This window comes from Procambarus clarkii, chromosome 50, assembly GCF_040958095.1.
Source record: "Procambarus clarkii isolate CNS0578487 chromosome 50, FALCON_Pclarkii_2.0, whole genome shotgun sequence".
Classification (NCBI taxonomy): domain Eukaryota; kingdom Metazoa; phylum Arthropoda; class Malacostraca; order Decapoda; family Cambaridae; genus Procambarus; species Procambarus clarkii.
This window is the reverse complement of record NC_091199.1, coordinates 33,928,153-33,947,840: the sequence shown is the minus strand read 5'-3', so window position 1 is coordinate 33,947,840 and position 19,688 is coordinate 33,928,153. Positions and strand designations below refer to the sequence as shown.

The 19,688-nt window shown below is 48.6% G+C and overlaps 1 long non-coding RNA gene across 1 annotated transcript in view; it reads right to left on the bottom strand.

The window, feature by feature from the left end:
• Nucleotides 1–19,115, bottom strand: part of LOC138351548 (uncharacterized) — a 32,433-nt gene extending 13,318 nt beyond the window's left edge. Inside the window, exon 1 of the long non-coding RNA XR_011222504.1 lies at nt 18,987–19,115. This is a non-coding gene — a long non-coding RNA (uncharacterized lncRNA). The remainder of the gene's footprint in view (nt 1–18,986) is intronic.
• Between the last annotated feature and the right edge of the window lie 573 nt (nt 19,116–19,688).

The window sequence follows — 19,688 nt, the reverse complement described above, 5'->3', positions numbered from 1 at the left end:
CCTCTTAATTAGCCTCTATGAAACTTCTAATATTATCAAGAAGTATTAAATATTATTAGTGACCTCGCGAAATAAACTCCACAAAATTCGTAGATAATCTCTCGCGAAATGTAACACCACGAAATCCGTGAACAATCTCACGAAGACCCCAGCCACTAATTTGGCTGGATTCTATATTAGCGCTGTCATTTCACGAAATAACACGCCACCAAATATCTGTGGGTGTGCATGAAACCGCTGACGAAGCTGAACTGGGCTGAGGGAGGCTCCTGAGCTCCCTCGAGGCTACGCTGCCGTCTTGACTGCTGGCTTTGTTTAAATCACACTGCACTAGTTTATTTAATGAATCCACTGGTTAACTGGTTCATCCGGTACTAAGATGACCAAATGTGGGTTCATAGGACCAAATATTCCGGTTCCGAAGGTCCAAATAATGTGGGAACCGACCTGGCTTAATTACCTTTAGTTTGAGGCTTCCATGTGATCTAACCGGGTCACCCTATATAATGACATTAATGGCCACTAATGATAAATAATGGGTTTCGGAAAGAACACTTAACTTGATTTGTTGACAGCGTGTTGACAGATGGTACACCTTTGGTATCCATAACACTACGTCCAAGTAAAATTAACAGGAGCCGAATTTGCTCCCGTGTGAGCCTCTGGTCTCGTATATCAATGGCTGCCCTCCTTCCCCACTGACGCCTGGCCTACTTTGTCCAGATTTCAGAAAGTGATAGAAGGGTCACATTTACTCTACTTTAATATTGATAATTAAGTTAATTTATATAAGATGTTTTTATGATGGTAAAGTCCAAAGACTAATGTATTTAAGAATAATTCCCAGCAGAATAGCTGGTGAATTATAATAGTATGTGGTGATGATATCCCGTTTTCTTTAGACGGTAATTCCACTACAAGTTACGTTTTCTATGGGTAACTTGTTTATACAATACAGCTATTATCTGTATGATTATTAAATGGTGTCGGATTTTCCGACACCCAACCCCCAACAATCCCTCACCATCGCTAAACCAACCACTATCCCACCACCACCTTCCCTGCACACACCACCATCACCCCCCTCCCCAACAATCCCTCACCATCGCTAAACCAACCACTACCCCAACACCACCTTCCCTGCACACAGAAGATTCAGCGGTATGCCACCAGGCTCATCCCGGAACTGAGAGGAATGAGCTACGAGGAAAGGCTAAAGAAGTTGAACCTCACGTCCCTGGAAAACAGAAGAGTAAGGGGAGACATGGTAACCACCTACAAAATTCTAAGGGGAATTGACAGGGTGGACAAAGACAAACTCTTCAGCACGGGTAGAACACGAACAAAAGTACACAGGTGGAGACTTAGTACGCAGATGAGCCAAAGAGACGTTAGAAAGAATTTTTTCAGTGTCAGAGTAGTTAGTAAATGGAATGCAACAGGAAGTTTTTTTTATTGTTATTATATTTACATGCAAAGCATGCTAAGAAATACAATAAATACAATAAAACAAGGTCATGAGAACAAAACATAACACCAGCCCGAAGGGCGCACAATAATTATAACACATTAGCATAACAAACCACAGGTCCCATTCACACACCAAACGCACAGCAATCACACAGACTACTCAAAATGCTCATACTTATCCGGCCACTCTGCTGCCGGGAATCGAACACCATATGCCCCCCAAAGCAACATGAGGTTATCCGGAACAGGTTTACTATGAACTGTACGAGGATCAGGCATCAACTCCGGCACACCCACAACAAAACACCGAGCCCGCGGAACCCAGATGGAAGAAGGGCTCCATGGAACAGGATGCACGCAGTCAACAATGTCAAACAGCAAGGGGTTCTTATCGTCATTCGCCACGTCGGAGGCCAAAACGAGACGGAGGGGCTTCTTCCCACGGGGCCGGGCAATGGGCAGCGCACTGGGAGTCTCCTCGGCTACCTCACAGGGTCCTCGGCTACCTCACAGGGTCCTGCGTCAACCACCGGATGTTTCACCTGCAGGGACCCCCCCACGCCGGGCATCCTTCTTCAGCACCAGCGCGAGGCCTCTGCCCGCACCAGCACCCTCACCACCCACGTCCGTAGGAGCGACCACCCCCCATTGCAGAGAACCTTCTGCAGAAGAAAGAACAGGAGGTAAATCATAAGCACAAACATTGTCATCAGCAGGCACATGGACGTCAGCAACCACCATCGACGTAGAGCGCGATGCACCCAGAACCACCACATCATCGCCCGAAGATCCAACGGCGTCGAAATCCTCCACATCAGCCCAAGCAGTAGAAGAACGCCGGGAACGCTTGGGCTGCGGCTGCACATCCTCAGAGCCAGAGGTGGACCCAGAACCACGGGCTTCACAAGCCGGGCGAACCGACGCCCGTCACAGAACGGCAGCAGCCTCAACCACAGGGGGAACCAGACTGCACACATCAGGATGCTCCGCAGCCCCTCTAGCACTCAGCACAGCCGGCGAGGGCGCAGGGCCAGTCGCAGTAGCAGCAGCAGACGAAGAAGATGAAGACGTCGACGACTAGCAGAGACCATCCGGAAGACCCACGGGAGCATCTGGGACAGTGACAGGAGCAGAAAGATCAGCCGACGGCACTGTAACACCAGGAGGAGGGGCTGCATCATCTGGAAGACCACCGGGCGATGCAGAGGGAGCCGCAGCAGCCAACGGGACGTCCAAATCCTCGCCCACTGAATCCACCCCAACAAGGAGTGGCGGGAAATCCTGCACCCGGAACAGGTTCACAGGAGCGACTGCTGCCCCAGAGCACCCGGCAGCCTGATGCCCCAACAGGCCACACTGAAAGCAGGTACGAGGTTGCCGGGCATAGTATACCCGGACGTAGTACCCCAGAAGCCTGACTGAAGAAGGAATGTCAGACCTCAGGCGCATCCTAAGGGTACGAATGTTCGTACGCATACCCTTATACCTCCCCGAGGACAGCGTGTTCACTCGCACACTGACGACAGTGCCAAACTGCTGGAAGTAACGCCAGAGTAGGGCCTCGGGAAACTTCAAGGGCGCCCCATGCACACTCACGTATGTCAGGGCACCACTATGGTCCGTAATGGTCACAGAGCCGGCACCATCCGGCAGCGACAAGGAACGCCCCTCGTAACGGCGGAGGAACTCACGGTACACTTCCTCCCCAACTAATTTGACAATAACCCGGTGAGCAGTTAACAGCTCAACTCCGTAGACGTTATCTACCGGGACACGGAGCATGTCACACATGACAAGCTCAACTACAGGATAACCAACACGGCCTGTAAACTCCAGGCCCATGAAATTCACTCTCACAACAGGGGGAAGAAGGCCTCCCATCGCAAGCGTGCGACGTCAACACCAGCCAAGCGGCAACTGCAGGGAGGGTGGGGACGCTTACACCCCCACCGCAGCTAGGGCGCAACTCCTGCACTAGGATGTGATGTGGTGGAGGCTGACTCCATACAAAGTTTCAAATATAGGTATGATGTAGTCCAGTAGGTATGGATGTATATATATCCAGTAGGATAGTAGGGATATATATCCATATAAGAAATATACATCCAGTAGGGTAGTAGGGATGACGGCTTAAACACGATTTTTTTTTTTTGGGGGGGGGGGGGGAATCGTGTTTGTGACGTGGGGTTTCCAGTTAAATTTCCCAGTCCCTCATATGGTCTTAAAGGTTTCTTATGGAAGAAATTTAAAAAGAAATTGAGTTCAGTTTAGGAAAATATTTCATAGATCATAGAAGTTTCTCAAGAAACTCTTATAGAAAAATTCAGGGGGCAAAGTTCGCTCCCTTCTTACTAAGAATAAATTCTATGGTCAATTTTTGTTTGCTTCAAAATCACTCATTTGGAGTTAAAAAGTTCTTATGGAGAAAATTCGAGACAAAAGGGGACCATATGTTCTTAAGAAGTTCTTATGGGGAAAATTAAAAAAAAAAATCAGAGTTCAGTTTTATGAAAATATTTCAGAGCTCATATAATCATAGAAGTTTATTTACGAGTTTAAGACCGAAATTATTTAAAAAAGACCACTTTCAGAGAACATTGTCATAAAAGTTTTATTAAGGAACTAGCAGTACCCGGCCACGCGTTGCTGTGGCTCAGCAAGGCATGTGTGTGGCTGAGCCACAGCAACCTTCCCTGTCCCCCAGTCCTCCTCACCATTCCCCCCTCACCCATCTCCTCGGCCTCCCAACCATTCCCCACGCCACCATCCCCTCTTCCTTCCCACCATGCCCCACTCACTTGTCCCTTTTTCCTCCCCACCATTCTCCATTCCGTCATCCCCTCATCCCCATCATCCCAAACTCCTCCGTCCCCTTGTCCTTCCCCACCATTACCCCCTACGGGAGCCGGTCAGCCGAGCGGACAGCACGCTAGACTTATGATCCTGTGGTCCCGGGTTCGATCCCGGGCGCTAGCGAGAAACAATGGGCAAAGTTTCTTTCACCCTATGCCCCTGTTACCTAGCAGTAAAATAGGTACCTGGGTGTTAGTCAGCTGTCTCGGGCTGCTTCCTGGTGGGTGGAGGCCTGGTCGAGGACCGGGCCGCGGGGACACTAAAGTCCCGAAATCATCTGAAGATAACCTAACTTGTCTCCTCGTCCTCCCCACCATCTCTCACTTACTTATTTATTTATTTATTTATTGTTTTATTTTATTTATTTATTTATTTATATATAGACAAGAAGTTACATTGGGGGTTAACAGAGAATATAGAAAATAAGTTAATTAAACATTCTTGTAAAGCCAATAGCATGCATAGCGTTTCGGGCAAGTCCTTAAACTAACAGCATTTTTTTTATATAAATTAACAGTAAAATTGATAAAAAATGTTAGCAGGTATTTTACAGCTTTTCTTTACAGGTACAGATAATTTTAAGACGAATAATTACAGTAAAATCAACAAAAAATGTTTACAGGTAATTTGAAGAAATTTTGACACAAAAGCAGATCAGAATAATACACAATAATAATAATACATAATAGAGAAACAAGGATTACTAGGTACATGAGGATAGCATTTCTGGGTTATACATTGGTTCACTGAAGCACAATATAAGGATTATTTCGATAGTCCACCACTTGATTGACGGTTGAGAGGCGGGACCAAAGAGACTAAACTCAACCCTCACAAGTACAACTAGGTGAGTACACACCACCACCACCAACCAATCCACAATCCCTCACCAGCCAGTTTGAGCCGGTCGGCCGAGTGGACAGCACACTGGACTTGTGATCCTGTGGTCCTGGGTTCGATCCCAGGCGCCGGCGAGAAACATTGGGCAGAGTTTCTTTCACCCTATGCCCCTGTTACCTAGCAGTAAAATAGGTACCTGGGTGTTAGTCAGCTGTCACGGGCTGCTTCCTGGGGGTGGAGGCCTGGTCGAGGACCGGGCCGCGGGGACACTAAAAAGCCCCGAAATCATCTCAAGATAACCTCAAGAAGAAGATAACCATCGCTAAACCATCCACTACCCCACCACCACCTTCCCTGCACACACCAAAAGCAACCACCCCACCATCCCCCACCCTCACTAAACCATTCACTACCCTACACTCATGCTCTACCAACAACAATATAACATCTCCCACTACATTCCACCTGCACACCACCAACCACCATTTCCCATTACCATCAACCTTTACGCCAACAACCACCATCCCCCCCCCCCTACCCTCCACCTTCACTCTGTGAGATTTTTTTCTACGCTTACCTCCCTTAGGAGGTGGACCTGAAGCATAAAGAACTGAACACTGCAGATATCTATACTCTAAGCATGAGACCAATAGAAAAAGGAAAGGCAGGAGCAAACTGTCAGGCTTCCACCACAAGGATGAAAACCTGTCCACTTAGGCCGCTAGTTCCTCCTAGTTAAAAATGACATTAAAACCAATAAAGGGTAACCGAAGGGTTCTCATAAGCAAATATTTGTATTTGATGTGGTGCTATGAATTGGAATTCGAATTTCCCAAGAACAGATGTCATTAAAAAAGATCACGTCGCAAACAATCGCATAAAGCAGAACATGGGTGGAAAATAGTGGTTGAGGGATTGACAACAAAGACCGTTTTCTATAACAATAAAACAATTTATTAACAAGAGACTAAACTACAACAACATTGAGTTTACGTTACGTTAATGTCCATCAAGTGGCACTATAACAAGAGCTAAATAGCAACGACTCCGAACCATTGCTGTGCGGCTGCATACTGAACTAACCTGAACACAGGTGTGCCCACTGACGACGCAATATTGCAAACCAATATTCACAAGACTAAATTTTCACAACAGTGAGTGATTCGTTAAGTTAATGTCTATCCAGCGGTACTTGCAACACAGCTATTCAACAGCCCCTCGCACTGCGGGCTGATTAATTGAACTAACTGAACAATGATGTCCACTGATGACACAAGCTTGCAATCAATATTGTGACGGCTTCACGGTGACCAGATACTACAATCAGAATCTTGCGGATCCTCCAGCCCTCCAGGCGCGATACCCACGTAACTAGGCGGGTAGTCCAACACTGACTCCCCCTATCACAATCTAATGTGAACACTCTTTGCCGCTCACTGCAAGAAGTTGCAAATGTAAACAAAGCCAGGCAAGATGGGATTCTGAGACACTTCTCCAGTAATCACTAAGTTACTTTACTCTCGTCTCCAGACGATAAACAACAGAAATTACCTTAATCAATTACAAAATTGATTATGTAATTAATTACGTTAATTGACTGTCCACAGCAGTCAGCAACAAAGTACTTTACGTTAGTCACAAACACTTGGCTCCCTCAGACAACAACATAATGTTACTCTACGTTAATCATCAACACTTGTCTCTCTTAACACAAGTCAACTTGTTAACAATAACTCAAAGTCTCTTAAATTACATCACACTTGACTCCTTCAAGTATTCACTGAGTAATTCCTAATTAATGTCAAACGGACATCTAATTAAGTCCCAATAGAGTTACGTTAACTAAGCCTACCACTATCTTGGTAGCTTCTCAACAGTCTATGTCATACTTTACATTAATTAGCGTTAATTGCCATAAATAACCCTGAGCAATTAATTAACTGTCACCAGGACCGATAATTAATTATACTTAAATACGTCTCACTCCTCACTGCCTAAGCAGGCCTCATCATGTAAATTCACAGACGAGGTGTTAATTACCCTAATTAATATGAGTGCATCTTAATCCACTGTCACCGTGGCTCCGTGACCTCGCTTTACCGAGTCATCAAGACCTTTGACGTTAATTACTCCACTAATTATCATGAGCCACTAATTGCTGTACCACAGACAGGTACTTAGTCTCGAGCAAATTACGTTAACACAAATACTGTTAGACCTTGACAGTTCCTCCCAACTATGTTAATTCATGATGAGAATGATAATTACATAATTAGCTAGTGGTCAATTTTTTTTATTTTTATTTTTTTTACTTTTACATGCAAGCATGCAAATGAAATACAATAAATACAATAAAAAACAGAGGAAACAGAATAACAAAGCAAAACAAAAAAACACCGGCCAGAAGGACCGACAGCACAGTACAGCAATAAGCATAACTAGAGAAAAAAAAGCATACAACAAGACAAGAACATAACACAGAGAAAACAATGTAAACAAGCAATCAATGCACAAAACATAAGAACACATGAAACAAAACAAACATAATTCTCATGACGTACAAGTAAGGCATAAATATAACAACATGAAATTTAACAAGAAAATCGAAATACACAACAAGCCATAAATAAAAAACAAACAAAGCCATACAGGGCACAATAACATCATAAAACAAACACATAAACAAAAACACTCACATCTAACCACCGGCCTCGCAACAAACAAAGGGAGAAGCACGACCACATAACACAATTGGGCAAACATACAGCCAGAGGGGCACAAGCTCTACATAAAGTAAAAGAAACAGGTAATCAGTGGACATACTTGCCCAGGAACTGGGCCCGTGGGAACCACACATGGAATGCCTCCCAGAGCAATCACCACCAAGGGTCTAGCTCATCCACTGGGGAAGCCATAGCCTCCGGAACCCTGGCAACAAGCACCCGCAAACAGGGGACCCAGATGGTATTACTGACGAGGCGAGTAGTCGCCACGCGTCCCCACATGCTGGAAACCCGCCCAGCATGAAAGCAGTCCGAATAATCAGACAGCATCAACTCAGCACATTCGGAACCGGGCGGACATCGTCCGAGCCGGATGCAGACCCAGAAACACGGGCACTACCAGCCGGACGAACCGCCGCCCGGCACAGAACAGCAGCAGCCTCAACCACAGGTGGAACCGGACTACACACAGCAGGAGGCAGCACCGCCGAGGCAGCACCGCCACCCCAGCACCCATCACTGACGGAACACAAGGCGAGGGCGCAAGGGCAGGTGCAGGAGCAAAGGACGAGGGAGAGGAAAGCGCCGACGATGCACAGAGATCGCCCGGAAGGTCATCAGGAGCAGTGGGGACAGTGATGGGATCAGGAAAAACATCCAATTGCATGGCAACACCCGGAGGAGGGTCCTCAACAACCAAAGGAAGGACAGGCGATGCAGGGGGAGCCGCAGCATCCAACGGGGCACTCACCTCCACACCCCAGGAGTCCTTCTCCAGAGGGAGCGGCGGGAAATCCTCTTCTTTGAACATGTTCACGGGAGTAACTGCAGCCTCAGTGTACCCGGCAACCTGATGGCCCAACAGGCCACAACGAAAACACGTCCGCGGTTGCCATACATAGTACACCCGTATGTAGTACCCTAACAGCCGGACAGAGGATGGAATGTCCGACCTCAGGCGCATCCCTAGGGTATGAATGTTGGTCTTCACACCCACATACTTGCCAGAAGACAGCGAGTGCATCCACACACTGACGACCGTGCCAAACCACTGGAAGAAACGCCAGAGGTGCGTCTCGGGAAACTCCATGGGCGGCCCCATGGACACTCACATACGTCACAGCACCGCTCCAATCCGATATAGACACAGATCCGGCGCCATTTGGCAGCTGCAAGGTATGTCCCTCATACCGCCGGAGAAAGTCACAGTACGCCGCTTCTTCCACAAACTTGATAACCACATGGTGAGCAGTTACCAGCTCAACACCGTAGATATCCATGACCACGATACGGAGCATGTCACACATAACCATCTTCACGACAGGATATCCTGCACGTAAACTCTAAACCCACGGAGTTTACTCTCACAACAAGGGGAAGATTGTTGTTGTTGTTGTTGTTGAGTTAGGGGCGACGACGATCGTGGGATCGGATGCGCCCCGGCGTACCCGTGAAGGGTGAATCGCAAAGCCAGGAAAGGCGAAATGCTAAGCCAAAACGCGAAACAAGTGACGCCAAGCACTAGAAACTAATATGCCACACGGCAAAGCTACGCACAAAGGGAGAGGCAGAAGCACATAATAGAACAGGGCAAACAAACAGCCAGAAGGGCACACTGCATGTCAGAGCAAATACACAAGAAATCAGAGCACATACTTGCCCGGGAACTGGGCCCGCGGGAATCTTACATTGAATGCCTCCCAGAGCACCCATTGCCAAGGGTCTCGTCCATCCACCGGGGACGCCATAACATCCGGAACCGGGGCAACAAACACCTGCAAACTGGGGACCCAGATGGTAGAACTCATGAGGCGAGAAGTCACCACTCGCCCCCACAGGAAGGGAACTTGCCCCCCACGAAAGCACTCCGGTCCGTCAGACAGCAGTAACTCGGCAATCTTCGACCAGTGACCCGGTGGCATCACAGACGCCAGCAACACGTCCCCCAGGGCCCCGACGCGCACCCGCACCACAGGGGCACTCGTGCCCCCGGGCACACCACCAGACGACAGCAGGGAACCCGGACGGCGCGCATCCTTCCGTAACGTCACCACCAGGCCACGCCCAGAGTCCACACCATCCCTGGCAGCGGAAGCCACCACCCCCCACTGTGGAGAGTCCCCCGGCGGAGAAAGAACCGAAGGCACGTCCGAGACGCAGGCACCAGCACCGGCAGGCACATGGACCTCTGCCACCACGAACCGCGGAGACATCGACGCATTCGTATCCACACTGTCAACATCCGAAGCCCCACAGTCACTGAAGTCACCAGCGTCGGCCCAGGAAGAAGACGAATGCCGGGAACGTTTGGGCACCGGCCAGATATCGTCAGAGCCGGTAAGTGACCCAGAAACACGGGTGCATACGAGCCGAAGGAACCGAGTCCAGGACGGCAGAAGCCTCTACCACAGGGGGAACCGGGCCACACACAGCAGGAGGCTCAGCAGCCACCCCAGCACCAAGCACATCCGGGACCCGAGTCACGGACACAGGGCCAGGCGCAGCATCAGAATACAAGGGAGAAGACAGCGACGTCAAGGGAGCTCCAGGAATGCCCACTGGAGCAGCCGGGACAGCGACAGGATCAGGCAGACCAACCGACGGTACCTCAAGAACCAGAGGAGGGACGGCAACAACCGGAGGAACGGCAGGCGCCGCCAGGGAAGCTGCAGCAGCGAACGGGACGCTCACCTCCTCACCCCCGGAGTCCTCCTCCAGAGGGAGCGGCGGGAAATCCTCCTCACGGAACAAGTTCACAGGAGTGACCGGATCAGCAGTACACCCGGCAGCCTGATGCCCCAACAAGCCACACCGGAAGCAAGTACTGGGTTGATGGGCATAAAACACATGCACGTAGTACCCCAACAGCCGGACAGAGCACGGTATGTCCGACCTCAGTCGCATCCCGAGGGTCCGAATGTTGGTCTTCACACCCGAATACGTGCCAGACGACAGGGAGTTCATCCGCACACTGACGACGGAGCCGTACCTCTGGAAGAATCGCCGGAGGAGAGTCTCAGGAAACTCCATGGGGGCGCCATGAACACTGACATACGTCACAGCACTACTACGGTCTGAAATGGTCACAGACCCGGTGCCGTCCTGTAACTGCAAAGTACGTCCCTCGTACCTCCATAAGAAAGCACGGTACACCACCTCACCCACAAACTTGATAACAACACGGTGAGCAGTTACCAGCTCAATGCCATATACGTCCCCAACCGGGACACGAAGCATGTCACTCAACCCCACGTCCACCAGCGGGTAACCAGCACGGCCAGTAAACTCCAATCCGATGGAGTTTAACCGCATGACAGCGGGAATAGGGCCGCCCATCTCAAAACACGCCACGTCTCCACCACCAGGAACAGCAGGGAGCCAAGGGGAAGATGGCTGCCCATGTGAAAAGTGCCACGTCCACACTAGCAAGGAACAGCAGGGAGGGTAGAGACACCCACATCCCCTGCCGACGAAAGCGACAAACACTGCAACTACCGGACAGCTCAGGTGACACGTCTGCACCTCACGGCAGCTAAAGAGCAACTCCTAGAGTGGTCAATTAGTTGTCACACTGACAATTAATTCCACCTGAAACGTATCTCAACAAGCTCAACACTGTTTCCCTTAACAGCTCTCTCATTAAGTAATGTACAACCCTTACGACGTTAATTACCCCTTAATTAACTCTCACTGAATCCTTAAGTCATCAACACAACTTAAAGAGCACAAAGTAACCCCAGGTTACATAGGTCACACTTACAGTGGCATAACAAAATAAATGCACAACCACATACGGTTGCAGCTCTCTGCAACACGTTAATTACCGTACCCCCACAGTAATGACACACGGTTTGGCATCACACAAAAGTATACCTACATTACTTCCCCCTCTAATCTTGCAACAGTTGCAAGGAACTACTGTGTAGAATCACTACTCTAGGAAAACAATTTAGGTTAACATTAGGCACCGTCGCTTCACTGACAGCTGGCACTAATTCTCCTAAACAGCTAGTTGGTGGAAATTTGTCATTTTGGCCGGTAGAGGGTGTGAGTGTCTCTGCCCGCCTGGTCAGTGCTGACATGGTTTGCAAGAAGGGGGTACCTCTTCCCTCTGTAGTGAGGGCTCAGTCCGTGGGCCTTGGAGTTTTCCGGCCGAGCCGGTTATCCTGAGGTGGCGCTGGTGTTATGTGAGATGCTTTGTGTTCCTGTGATTGACGTGTATGGCGTCGAGTTGGTGACTGCCCATCGGGCTATTGTCAAGTTCACAGAAGAGAAGGCGTTTCGGGAGTTTCTCCATCGCTACGAGGGGCGGACCTTACCCCTGCCGGACGGTGCGGGCACTGTGACCCTCTCAGATCGTAGTAGTGGCCTCACTTATATCAGTGTTCATGGGGCACCCTTGGAGTTTCCGGAGAACCTGTTGCGGCGTTACTTTGGCCAGTTTGGCGCCGTTGTTAGTGTGAGGTTGCACATGATCTCCTTGAGTCCGCTCAAGGGTGTGCAGACGAATATTCGCACCCTGGGCATGCGGCTCTGGTCGAACATTCCGTCCTCCGTGAAACTCATGGGATACCACGTTCGGGTGTTTTATGCCCGCCAGCCTCGGACGTGTTATCGTTGTGGTCTTTTGGGCCATCAGGCTGCTGGGTGTTCTGCGCCTGCTGTTGCGCCTGTGAACCTCTTCAGTGAGGAGGATTTCCCGCCACTTCCTGTGGAGGAGGCTTCGGTGGGTGTGGATGTGGACGTCTCTTTGGCCGATGATACACCCCCGGTGTCGATTGTTGCGCCTCTCCTCCGGTGGTTGTGTCGCCGTCTGGTGCCCGTTCTGCTCCGGTTGGTGTCCCTGGAGTTCCTGTGGATCTTCCAACTGCCTTCAGCGTGGCTCCCCCGTCTTCCAGTTCTTCGTATGCTGCGTCTGTCCCAGTCCCTGCACCCTCACCGTCTGTCCTAGTCCCTGCACCCTCACCGTTTGTCCCGGCTGTGATGGGTGCTGGGGTGGATACGGCGCCTCCTCCTGTGCCTGGCCTGGTACCCCATGTGGTTGAGGATGCTGCCGTTCTACGACGAGTGTTGGTTCGCCCGGCTTGTAGTGCACGTGTCTCTGAGTCAGCCTCCGGATCTGATGATGTTCGGCCGGAGCCTAAGCGTTTCCGGCGTTCTTCTTCTGCCTGGGCTGATGTTGGCGATTTCGCCAACATCACAGTGGATCCACAGTGGATCTTCCGGCGACGATGGGGTGGCTCCGGTTGTGTTGCATTCTACGATGGTGGTGTAGGTGCATTTGCTTGCGGATGCCGGTGCCGGAGTTTCAGCCTCCTCTTCCAGTGTGATGTCTGTGGATCTTGCTTCGGGTGCGTCGCCTGCGTCGGATGGTTCCGGTTCTTCGTGGGGGGTGGTTCCCCCTGCGGAGGTTCGTGGTGAGCATGGTTACCTGGTGGTGGAGTTGAAAACGCCTGCTCGCTCTGGGGATTCCGCACCCCCTTCCTCGTTCCCTGTTTCATCGGCGGCGGTCTTGCCGCCTCTTCCGTCTCCAGCCGTCTCTTCTGTGTCTCCTGCGGTGGAGGTGGTACCGTCTCGTCAGCCATCACCTTCGTCTCCTGTGCGTTTAGCGGCGAGGCCGTCTCGGCGGCCTTCGTACGCTTCTTTGGTGTCTTCTGCTTCCTCGGAGGGGGTGTTTCGCCCTCCCCTGCCTCGTTATGCGACTTGCGTCGGAGAGCTTTGGAAGTGGCCGTTTCCGCCTGATTTGGTGATTCCTGAGTTCATGCGGGGCCCACGGTGGGAGGGGGATCGTCCGCCTACCGACATGGAGTATTTGATTTAGGAGGCCTATAAGAACAGGTATGCTCAGGATGTGTTCCCTGAGAAATATGTTCCAGTCTCTGAGAAATGTATTCCTCACCCACGATTCCTTTGAATGCTGTATGTTGTGGGTTGTTTCCATTTGTGTGCATGGTTGTTGGGTGCGGGTCGAGTGTGTGTATGTGGGTGGGGTGGGTTTGTTTTCCCGGTTCCTGCGTGCTCCAGTTTGTGGTTGTGGGTTTGTGTGGCTTGTGTGTTTGTCCGGTTTCTGTGCGTTCTGGTGTTTGTTAGTGTGTATGTCTGGTTGTGGATGTCATGTTATACTGTTACTGATTGTGCGCTTGTTTGTGTAGTGTCGAGTGCCCTTCAGGCTGCGCGCATGGCCTGGCCCGGGTTGTTCTAATTATCATGTAATGCGATTGTGTTTCTCTTTTTGTTTCTGCTATATATTTGTATTTCCTTTATTGTTGTATATTATTATCGTTTTGTATTGGTGCATCTCCGTGTGTGGTTGCGGTGCCTTTAGGCTTGCTCTGTGTACTTATGTTCTGGTGTTTGGGTTGTTGGGTGCGGGTTTGGTTGTAATGTTATTTCTGTTCTGTACTGTGCTTGTCATTATTGTTATTTTGTGGTCGGCCCATCCAGCCGGTGTTTTGTGATTTAGAAATTTGTTATTTTTGTACTTTTGCATGTTTGTGATTTGTCAATTTATACTTAATGCTCTGTTCTAGTTTTTGTTTGTTTTTATTGTATGTATACGCAGGCTTGCATGTAAAAATAAAAATAAAAAAAATAAAAATTCTCCTAACTAAGCAGATTAACCAATCATTTGCTTGCTCTCTCATTAAGTACTTAGAATTCCCCTGAATAATTAAAGATGGACGTCATTTAATTTACAACACAGTGCCTAGGGCAATAATATAACGTATACCACATCAACACTGCCCAAACACACAAATATAAGGATGCCGTCAGCATACCCCACATGCTAATGGCATCACTATGCAATCAGTCAGCAATCTCAATTACTGACTCACCACACAACACCGTAATAATATATACATGCAAATGAAACACATAGAAATGGTACACACTAATCAATGATCATAAATCAAATAGCTACCTATCATGCATCCACATCAATTTCATTATAATAAAATATCACTAGAGAAATTATACATAATTATACAGACCTCAGGGTGTCCACTGACAACGCTACTACTGTGGCCTGCCTACCTCTGTAATGATATAATTAACATGCGGCAACATGGCATTTATCTTGACTCTGAACGATATACATTGAATCGACAGATCAACAATCACTTATACGGGAGAAATATCTACACTGACCTGTTTACATACTCGAGTCAGTCTACACACAACATATATCCATATACATCTACATGTGTGGTTCTGTGTATAACGTACACTCCTGTCACAACACTGTCACCTTGACGTCAGTACAGACGTCAGTACAGAACAGCCTCTCAGCTGTTTCCCCTCGCCTGGCAGGCGTTATGGGGACAACACAACTGGTACCGGAACTAACATCAGTCCAGAGACACTGTAACAACATTACATAATAATGAGTACTCACGTTACCACTCTCTTTACATTAACTTCCCCGGTCACAATCTCACTTGCTGAAGCACTGAAGCTGAAGAACACCTAGCTCGCTCCCACGTGTGTTGACTAGGTATGGCCCTAGGGTGTGACCAAGGCATGTGGCCAACCGTAGCCCAAGGAGGTGGCCAAGACATGTGGCCACCGCGTGACCCTAAGGGGTGGCCACGGACAAGCGCGAGACGGTCGCAGCATCCCACCCAGGAGGTGGAGGTGCGCAGGGTAGCTGGTGTGGCCCACAGGCGTGTGGCCAGGGTGTGACCATCACGTGGCCCCACGGTGTCTAGCCATGGAGTGGTGCGCGGCGCTCACCTGGGGTTGTCTCAGGTGTACAAACGTGGGTAGAAGGTTCACTCACACCCACACACACCACAAGCAGGGCTCGCTCGTACACCGGGTGTGATGAATGGAGGGAGACAAAATGGCGCACATGGCAAGGTGGAATTTCAAAGTCAAACGGGGCCTGTAATTTCACCTCAATTACACTGGGAGGCCCTGCCCTATTCCACCACTTGTCCGTTATCAGATGTGAGCAATAACATCTCATACACCACGAGGCTTGCCTGGGGCCTCATGATTGCACTGTTCTCTAGAGTCTAACACAGTTCCTTCCTTACTCCTTGGCACAAGATCACGCAAATTGGATCCAGACACGATCCGCGATGGCAGGATTACCGTGCATGGTGAGTAAGAAGAAGATAACACGGCGATTACCGGTGGTGGAGGTAGCAAACACGCCATCCCCACCCGGGGACACCTTGTCCACTGCTCGCGGGTCCTAGACTAACTTTTGGCAGGCTAGCGGACTCAAAAGATCATCGTTTCCCCCCACCTTATCTTGATCAATCAGAGCAAAGCCGGCACAGCCTATCGTGTCGCTACGAATTACAGCCTTTCGCGCCTAAACATCACCACGAGGCTGTGATGCCTAGACGAATCACCGACGTCCCTACCCTGAGGTGTTCCGTGACGTCACAAGGCGGGAGAGGCCTAGGAGTGTGACGTCATACCACACAGGGTGGGGGAGGCGACGTTCACCCCTCTGTCCCCCCCACCTCCCATGAAATCATTGGCTAACAAGTTCAAGTACCCTCTCATGCCACACTCACTCTCACAAGTCCCATTTCTCAGAAAACAGACTAAATTCTGTAACTCTCTCTACAGACCAGTCACAAACTACTGGCTAGTCTTAAACGATGGTCCTTAGCATAAGCTTTCATCCAACACCCCACAAGGGCTGGTAATGTGAAAAAGGAAGGCGGGAGCAACCGCCAGGATTCACTGAGGGTGAAATCCCTATCAGCTAGGTCGCTGGGCTCCATTCGTAGCACAAGAAAGGGTAACCCATGGACTCTCATATCAAATTCTTATTTTGGTGTGTGGCGAATCAGGATCGAATTCCCAGAAGCAGACCTTCATTAAATTAAAAAGATCACATTACTTAGAACAATCGTAAAATGCAGAACATGGGTGGAACAATATTCTTGAAGGGCTTGACAAAAAGACCACTCTCTATAACAATAGCAAGTTCATTAATAAAGAGACTAAACTAATACAACATCGAGTTTATGTTACGTTAATGTCCATCCAGTAGCACTGAACAACAGCTACTTAACAAGCATGTATCAATGACTCCTGTCAATTGCCGCGAGGCTGAATACTGATCTAACCTGAACACAGGTGTGCCCACTGACGACAATATTGCAAGCAAATTACTTCAACAAGACGAGGTTTACACAACAGCGAGCGTTACGTTATGTTAATGTTCATCCAGTGGCATATTGAAAGACAGCTATTCAGTAGCTTATCGAGAAATAATAACAATCTCCATCTTGTTGTCACTTTGGGCTGACTAAATGAACAATGGTGCCCCAGACGACACGAGAATGCAATCAAGAAAACCCCTGCAACATCCTGCAATACAGTAACTATTGCAAACAACATCAAGGCAGGTTCTAAGACAGTACCTCCAATAACCTCCTCTCAGTCCCTCTTTACGACTCCCTGCAATGAAGTTGCAAATGTAACCAAAGCTAGGCAAGGTGGGAGCCTGAAACACTTCTCTGGTAATCCCCAAATTACTTTAACTTTCGTCTCCAGAGACGATAATCAAGCAAATTGCCTTAATCATTTACTAAAGTGATTCTGTGATTACTTACGTTAATTGTCAACAGCAGTCAGCAACAAAGTACTTCTATGTTAATCACAAACACTTGTCTCTCTCAGACAACAAACAACAACAGTACTCTACGTTAATCACAAACACTTGTCTGACAAGTCAAACTGTTAAAAAATAACTCTTTATCTCATAATTACATTACACTTGATCCATCAAGCATTCAGTGAGTAATTGATAATTACTGTCAAACGGTCAGCTAATTAAGTCCCCATCGAGTTACGTTAATCAAGCTTACCACCCTCTTGGTATCTTCTCCACAGCCTATATCAAATTTACTTTAATGAGAGTTAATTCCCCTAATTAACCTTGAACAATTAATTAACTGTCCCAGGGACCGATAATTAATTATACACAAATACGTCTCACTCTACACTGCCTAAGCAGGTCCCATCAAACACAGTGAATTCACGGACGAGGTGCTAATTACCCTTAATTAACATTAGTGCTTAATCATATGTCCCACAGCCAGATACAATTAATCCAGCGAGTAATGCTAGCCCAATGACTTCGCTCTACAACAGTCAATCTCTCTGACATTAATTACTGTAATTAACATGAGCCACTAATTAGCCGTCCCACAGCCCGGTAATTAGTCACAAACAAATTACGTTAACACAAAATACTGTCACCCTTGACAGTCCCTCACCACTATGTGAATTCATGATGAGAATGCTAATTACACAATTAGCTAGAGTTAGCAATTAGCTGTCACACGGAGAATTGATTGCACCTGAAACGTCTCTCGTTACTACTCTTTCAGCAAATCCCTCATTAAACAATGTGCAACCCCTTATAAAGTTAATGACCCCTAATTAACTCTGAATCCTTAATGACCCAAGATCACTACAAGAATTTATCAGGGTCTTGTCTCCACAGACAATCAACACACGTAAGTGACACAAGTCACACCACTCAGTGATATATACGTAAATGTCACAGCCCCATACGCTTGCATCCCACTGCAACACGTTAATTACTGTGAACACCCTCAGTAATGACACACACGGTTTGGCAACAATACATCTGTATACACCAACATCACTGCCCCACAATTCTGCAACACCCTGCAAAGAATTACTGTGTGGAATCACTTTGAATGCTAATTATCCTAATTAGCATGAGTAAATAATGAAAATACGTTAACTCACCGTTGTTCCACCGACAGCTGGCACTAATTAACCCTAATTAGCCACAGTAACCAAATAATGGCCCCACGAACAATTAACTAGTTCTTAACGTAAACATTAACCCCAGGCACTGTCACCCACTCGCTAATGCGCTCATCAAAACCAATGCGCATCCCCTGATGTAGTTAATTACCCCATAATTTACCCTAAAAACCCCAATTTCGCACTTAAGATTTCCACCAGGCAACACAGCTCACGGGGCAGCCATATAAACATATATACATACATTGCTACTACCCAAAGACAACCAACGAAGGTGTCATTAACATATCCCTATGTTAATGACATCACTACACATTAAGTTAGTAATACCAATTACTGACTCCCCACACGACACATGACACAGTAATTACAGACACCAGGGTGTCAACCGACCACCCATGACCTTGGTCTGACAAATTACTGGACGAGTGGGTTCTCCAGCTACAGCAGAGGGTCAACTGCTGGCGGCCGTGGAGTGAGGACGTCTTGCCGACCCTCCGTGGGTGTTGGGGTTGTTTGCCATTTTGGTCGCCAGGTGGTGTGGGCGTTTCTGCCCTCTCAGTTTGTTGCTGCCTGGCTGCGTGTCGGTTCTGACATGGGAGGCGATCTTCCCCCTGTTGTGCGTGTGAACTCCGTGGGCCTGGAGTTCACTTGTAAGGCTGGATATACGACCACGAAATGGTGATATGTGACATGCTCCGTATCCCAGTGGAGGCTATCTACGGTGTAGAGCTTGTTACAGCCCACCGGGTTGTTATTAAGTTCGAGAAGGAGGAGGAGTACCGGGACTTCCTCCGTCAGTACAAGGGCTGTACGTTGCCGTTGCCGGATGATGCCGGCCCTGTGGCGATTTCGGACCGCAGTGGTGCCCTGACTTATGTCAGTGTCCATGGTGTGCCCTTGGAGTTCCATGAAGACCTCCTCCGTCGTTCCTTCGGGAGGTTTGGTACTGTTGTCAGCGTGCGGGTGAACACGCTCTCCTCGGGGCGGTATGCTGGGAGGCGAACGAACATTCGCATGTTGGGAATGTAC